Source organism: Lotus japonicus, chromosome 1, assembly GCF_012489685.1.
Source record: "Lotus japonicus ecotype B-129 chromosome 1, LjGifu_v1.2".
Lineage (NCBI taxonomy): Eukaryota > Viridiplantae > Streptophyta > Magnoliopsida > Fabales > Fabaceae > Lotus > Lotus japonicus.
Window position 1 is genome coordinate 55,614,328 of NC_080041.1, and position 7,834 is coordinate 55,622,161.

Consider the following 7,834-nt stretch of genomic DNA (forward strand, 5'->3'; position numbering starts at 1 on the left):
ATTTTGGTCATCATTTTCAGCTCAGAATTTCAAAATTGAAATTTCGAAAAACAAATTTGATGGGGACGTCAACAACGACGTCTATGACGACTAATCCTACTAGCACAAAGCTAAGTCGATAGTTTTCAACTTAAAGGTTGCAACTTTGCTTAAAAATGGGTATTTCTCATAGAAATTGATTCCGGCGGCATTTCGGCGACATTACGGAAAAACTAATCCGACAGAAGTGCTCTTGGACACGTAGGGAAGATGTTTAGACAGAAAAATCAAGCTATTTGGACAATTTTACAAAAAACTCAAAACTTTGAGCTCAGAAAAGTCTAGAGAAATTTGACCGAAATGACGATCGGAAGCGAGGGATAGTAACTATACCTCGAGGTCTTCGATTAGCAACGATCGGTGAAGCAAACGGGCAAAGATCGGCGAAAATCAACTTCCTCCTCTTCTCCTCTTGCTGGCCGCGGGTTTGGGGGTTTGAATGGGGTGGGTTTTGCAAAAAAATCTCATTTTCAAGCTATTTATAGGTTTTGGAAAAAGCGGAAAAATGATTTTTTCGCGATTCCGATTTTTCCTGCGCGTTCCTCTGCGAATTCTAAGATAGGTTCTGGCGACAGAATTTCAGAACTCAAAAAAAGATTCTTGGAATTAAACCAAACGATCCAAAGTCGGTGTGAGTCGGTTTATCCCGAAAAACTACTTTTTGCAGTGATCGTCGGAAGAGAAAACTTCCTTCTGAAGAAAGATTGAAAACACGAAGAGAAATGGGTGTATGCGTGTGGAATCTTCGTTTGAAGCTTCGAATGGAAAAAGTCTTCATCGTCCGCTGATTTCAGGTTTCTTGAACAATCAGTGATTCAGTTTCGGCAAACTTCCGAGTATTGGAATTTGACGTTCATACATTCCAGGGTTTCGTATCGAAACGCTTGTTATGAAAAGGAATAAGAGGAAGTCTTATACTCCTCTTGAAGATTTTTGGAATTTATTCCTATAGTGTTCCAAGGGTGGAAGATTTTTGGAATTTATTCCTACAGTGTTCCAAGGGTGGAATTAATCTTTTCCTAGGGTTCTTGTCCTAGGTTTAAGCGAATACTGATCGTGCTATAACTTTTATTGACTTTGATAAGATCCTTGGACTTCTCCTTAACCTTCTCCTTCATAAATTTATTTAATCAAATAAACTCTTATATTTTATTCACTTATCCAAAACTTAAAAACTTGGGTCTTACATTACTACCCTCCAAAAAGAAAGTTTCGACCTCGAAACTTAGGGTTCAGTAAAAGGTTCTGGATACTGTTCCTTGATCTTGTCCTTCAGCTCCCACGTCGCATCACCGGTGTCTTTGTTCCAAATGACCTTCACTAACTCGATCTCTTTTCCTCTCAACTGCTTTATCCTTGTGTCACCAATGCTTATTGGCGGTGTCTCGAAAGACAGGTCATCCTTCAACTCAATATCATCCAGCTCGATGACATGTGTCGGATCAGCAATATACTTCCTCAGTTGTGACACATGAAATACATCGTGAATGTTTGATAGAAAAGGTGGTAGTGCAATTTGATAAGCTACCGGTCCTACACGACGAAAAATCTGATAAGGTCCAATGAACTTGGGCGTAAGCTTTCTTGACTTGATTGCTCGACCAACCCCTGTAGTCTAGGTAACTCGCAGAAACACATGGTCTCCTTCTTCGAATTCTAGGGTTCTGCGTCTTTGATCTGCATAACTCTCCTGTCTACTTTGAGAAGTCTTCATCTTCTCTCTGATCTGTTTGATCTTCTCAGTTGTCTGTTGCAGAAGTTCTGGTCCTACTAACAAATTCTCTCCATCTTGATACCAACATAAAGGTGTTCTACACTTGCGGCCATACAAAGCCTCATACGGTGCCATACCTATGGTCGTATGAAAACTGTTGTTATATGTGAACTCAATCAGTGGCAATAGGGTATCCCAACTGCCCTTGTTGTCTAACACGCAAGCTCGTAGCAAATCCTCCAATGATTGGATAGTTCTCTCAGTCTGTCCATCAGTCTGTGGATGATAAGCAGAACTTAATCTCAGCCTCGTTCCCAAAGCCTCATGAAGAGCTCCCCACAAATGTGAAGTAAACTTCGGGTCTCTATCGGAAACAATACTTGTTGGCACTCCATGAAGTCGCACAATCTCAGCTATATATATCTCTGATAGCTTCTCCACGTTGTACGTAGTTCTCACGGGTATGAAATGAGCCGACTTAGTCAATCGATCCACGATTACCCAAATCGAATCATATCCCTTCTGAGTTCTTAGCAAAGCCACGACAAAATCCATCGATATGCTATCCCATTTCCACTGAGGTACATCCAAGCTTTGTAGCATACCTGAAGATTTCTGATGTTCCACTTTCGCTTTCTGACAGGTTAAACATGCAGCTACATACTCAGCCACTTGTCTTTTCATTCCTGGCCACCAAAAATTCACCTTCAAATCCTGATACATCTTTTTCATTCCAGGGTGAATGCTCAACTTGCTTTTGTGACCTTCGTCCATAATCAACCTCCTTAAGTCAGTGTTGTTAGGTACGCAAACTCTATCCTTACACCGTAGGATATTGTCACTTCCTACCTTGAATTCCGGGTCCTTACCCTGAATTACCAAATTCCTTTTTCCGAGTAGAAACTCATCTTGTAACTGTTGGTCTCGGATTTCTTCCATCAATCCATTGGTGATCCTGATCATTCCGAACTTCAGTTCTCCCTCGGATACTCTCACATCTAAGCTCAAATCTCGAAATTGTTCCAGCAGTTGCAGCTCTTTAACCATCATTGATGAGATATGCATCTTCCTGCTCAATGCATCAGCAACAACATTAGCCTTTCCAGGATGATATTGTAGAGTGAACTCGTAATCCTTGAGAAATTCCATCCAGCGTCGTTGTCTCATGTTCAATTCCTTCTGATCGAACAAGTACTTCAAGCTCTTGTGATCACTAATATGGTGAAATTGCATCCATATAAGTGATGCCTCCAGATTTTCAGCGAAAATACGATGGCAGCGAGTTCCAAGTCATGAGTCGGATAGTTCTTCTCATGAGTCTTCAATTGTCGTGAAGCATAAGCCACCACTTTCCGATGTTGCATCAGCACACATCCCAAACCTTGATGCGATGCATCACAATACACTTCATACGGTTCCTCCGGTTGCGGTAGAACGAGTACAGGTGACGTTGTCAAACGTTCCTTCATCGTCTGAAAGCTAGTTTCGCACGCTTCGGTCCATGCAAAAGGATGATCCTTCCTCGTAAGTTGAGTCAAGGGTCCAACAATCTTGGCGAAATTCTCGATGAAGCGACGATAATATCCCGCCAAACCGACAAAACTTCTGATCTCAATCACAGTCCTTGGCCGTTCCCATGACAATACAGTCTCTACCTTTGCTGGGTCCACCGCTATACCCTCTTTAGAGATCACATGGCCTAAGAATTTTACCTCTTCGAGCCAAAATTCGCACTTAGAAGGGTTGGCGTACAACTTTGTCTCTCTCAGCACTTGTAAAACTTGACGCAAGTGCCCCTCATGATCCTCAGCATTCTTTGAGTAAATCAAAATGTCGTCGATAAACACCACGACGAATCGATCTAAGAATGTGTGGAAAGTCCTGTTCATGTAATCCATGAAAATGGCAGGCGCGTTTGTCACCCCAAATGGCATCACTAAATACTCATAATGTCCATAACGAGTTCTGAATTCCGTCTTCTGGATATCCCCAGTCTTTACTCTGATCTGATGGTAACCCGACTTCAGGTCTATCTTTGAGAATATCGCAGCTCCTCGCAGTTGATCCATCAAATCATCAATTGTAGGTAACGGATACCTATTCTTGACGGTTACTTTGTTCAGTTGTCGGTAGTCGACACACAATCTAGATTTCCCATCCTTCTTCTTCACCAATAAGACAGGCGCTCCCCAAGGTGAAACGCTTGGTCGGATAAATCCCTTCGACAGAAGATCCTCTAGTTGAGACTTCAACTCCACTAATTCCACAGGTGCCATCCGATATGGTGCAATCGAAATCGGTCCTGTTCCCGGTACGATGTCAATAGCAAACTCAATGTCGCGAACAAGCGGCAATCCCGGTACATCGCAAGGAAAAACATCCGAGAAGTCTCTCACAACTAGAATATTGTTCACTTCCGGATTCCCTTTACTCTCCAAGCTTAGCAATACGGAATACTCTTGAGATCCTTCATTCAAAGAGACGCTAATGTGATTGGCGGATAGATACTCGGAAAGATCCGAGTCAGGAAATACCACTCTCTTTCGGTTGCAGTCCAAAAGACAATGATAGTGGGACAACCAGTCCATCCCTAGGATAACATGTAGGTTCTTGAGAGTTAGGCACACTAGGTTAGCATGGTAGACTCTACCTCTATAGGTTACTGGACAATACATGCATGCAGTATTAGCAAGCAGAGTTTTGGCAGGTGTGGTAACTATAAGATCGAAGCTCAAAGCAGTAATAGGAAGTTTTAATCTAGTAGCACATTCCCTAGAGATAAAAGAGTGCGTTGCTCCGGAATCGAAAAGCACAATTAGGAGATTACCGTCAATCTCGCAGTCTCCCCTGATCAGACCATCAACTCCTTCAGCATCTTCACCATCCATGGTGTAGACTCTTGCTTTAGCAGCAGGACGCTTTCCACGAGCAGTGTTGACAGCTGGTTCTGTCTTGGGTGCTCTGCATTGACCGGCAGTATGCCCCAACTTGTTACAGTTAAAGCATTTGGGCCTCATGTCAGTACAAGCATTGGCATAGTGCCCAGGCTGCCCGCATCTGTAACAGGTCATCTCCCTGTTCACAGTCTGACCTCCGGAACCACCAGCAGTACCCACCATGGGTCTATAAGATCCTGGAGCAAATCCTCTACCAGCAGGACGTTGATACGGCCTCCTGCTCTGAAATTTCCCCCTGCCTTGAAAATTTTGAGAGCCCGACCTCATCGGCCCTCCTGTTCCAACACGGTTCAGTCTCTTGTTCTTCATTATCTCCACTTCCGTGGCTTTCTCAACCAAGGTCTGGAAGCGCAAGATTCCCAACAGTTTCACCGAGTCTTCAATATCGGGCCTCAGCCCATTCACAAAGCGTTTGCACATGTAGGGCTCATCAACCCCATTGCGGAAGAATCGAAAGTGCTTGGCCAACGATTCCAGCTTTGCAGCATATTCAGGAATGGACATGCTACCCTGACGAAGAGTCAGAAATTGTGCCTCACGCTCGTCACGAGCACTATCTGGAAAGTACTTCTCCAGAAAAGCAGCACGAAATGAAGCCCAATTCACTTCCAAATTATTTGCCTCCATCATTCCTCTGGTGCCTCTCCACCAGTACTCAGCATCACCTAACAGTAGAAAGGTTGCCATCCCCACCTTGGCTCCCTTAGCAGTCTGTAATACACCGAAGATCTTCTCAATCTCCTGGATCCAGAGATCCGCTTTGTCCGGGTCAGTACCCCCCGAAAACTTAGGTCGATCCTGTCTCCTGAAGTCATTCAGGCCTTTGTTCTGGTCCAGTGTCACTTCTCTCTGACGTTGATGCTGATCACGTGCCTCCTCAGCAGCACGCCTCATAGCATTATCGTTCGCCTGTGCAGTCACAGCTTGGGCCATAGTGGCCATCATCTCAGCTAATTGGTTAGCGTTCACCATGTTCTGTTAAGTCAAACAAACAGTTAGTACTCATCATAAGATAGCATCTAACATAACTATACAATATGATCAAGCAATAACTTCAATCAATTCTAAGCGAAAAATCGCTTGCAGACAATCAATTTTCACTCTTTGCAGAGTCACACAACCTAGCACAGAATATCTATTCCCCAAAGACTCCCGAAAGACTGGACAGCTCTGATACCACAATGTAACACCCCGATTTCGGTGGCGTCACTTTAGTAACCAAAAAGAAATACATAAGCGGAAAAACGTGAATATTTTTTTTCGATAATATAATTAAAGACAGAAAGCAATAAACTCCCCAACAAAAGCTAACAGAAACTAATGTACAATAATATATACATGCCCCGCTAATACAAACCACGTCACGAGTAACCTCCAGCGACGGGTAACAGACAGAACGTAACGCCCGAAGGCAATATGTACAAACCAAGGAAAAGTTTTGTGTCCGCAACACTATCCCTCAAAAACTGAGAACAAGTTAGCCCAGCGGCCTAAGAAAAGACCCCCTAATCCAACCAGCTCTCTATGACATCCATAAGGAGGCCACACAAAAAGCTACCGGCAGGAAACTACCCTGTCCCAAACTGAAAGCATGACGGTCAGAGCTATGAATCTACTCCTACACTAATCCCATCTCGAGGAGCCTACACTAGCACTCAATCCTACATGCCAGCGCGGTCGTCGTCCGAATCTGAATCTAGAACGACTAAGTCAATGTACACAATCCTACCCTCTCTCTCTACCCTGACGCGCTCCTGCACTGGCCTCTCGGGCTTAGGGCCCGAGCCATGATCATCGATGACAGCAGCAGTGAACGAGCTGGACTCCGCAGAAGTCCCACCCACTGGCTCCTCCTCAGAGGGGTCCTCATCATCAGAAGATTATAGTGGTGGCGGTCCTCCTAATCCTGGTCCACAATGCACGCCAGGCGGCAAGTTGAAGCTCACGGTACATCTCCTCAGCACTCCCTCCGTCAGGCGTCCAAGTCGGTCGACACGGTCCTCCATAATCCGCCCCGAGTAGGTCGCACGGTGGCCAGCGGGGTCGACCACCCATGCACCAGGGTCATCCTGATCAAGCATCTCGAACCTGGTCCCCCCCGAAGGGCTGACCATCGTAAACCAATCTGCCATACTCATCTGCAATGGGCGTAGTCCGCCAAAACACACACAGAAGACGCGAGGGTCAACTCCAAAGAATTATATAAATAATAAATCCAATATGTAAGGATAATAAATAATAGCCACTTAGGCTTATAAGTTTAGGGATAACATCCTAGGGTTGCATATATCACAATGAATATGAAAGAATCATAATAACAATTAGCATGCCTCAAATAGGATTAACAAGTACCAATCACACTCAGCAAACTAAGTCAGTATGTATGTTGCATGAAATGCAATGCTGGTTGACAAGATGCATTCCGGAAGAAAGGATGGACATCAACGAGACGGCCCTAACACCAGCCACGGTGGGTACCTCCCTGCTCGCGTGTCTCTTACACCACACAAAAGTAGTCAGATTAGCAGTGAACCCGTAGGTCTGCCATTCCGTCTGCTACTAAGAACCACCGTAGTGTTCTAAATATGGAAATCCGGGTCTTATGACCATTTTGGAATCCACCGAGGTCCGGTATCACGCCGTGTATTAACCTCAAAATGAGTGCATGAATGCAAAGTGATTAGCCAAACAACGTCTCCGACCTCACTCGACACGTCGCCACGTGTTCTAATTAACCTAATGTCCCTAAGGTAAATGTCGATTCTGCGACAAAATCAATTAATCATAAGAAGAAAGAATGTAATTATTCATGATAACTTCTTGAGTTATCCGACTCATCTCCATCCGATGGTCAAAAACTGCTCAGCGAGCAAAGAGTACCAAAGTACTTGGAACTTAAAGTTCCCGGCTAAACTTTAGATAGCCAAACAATAAACTGCTCATCGAGCGAAAGAGTACGATTGTACTTGGAAACTTATAGTTTCCGGCTAAACTTTAGATAGCCAAACAATAAACTGCTCATCGAGCAAAAGAGTATCAACATACTCAGAAACTTATAAATTTCCTCAAAACTTGGACTCGACGACACTTCTCATTTTTCAAACAAATCTTCAAGTCCTAAGCT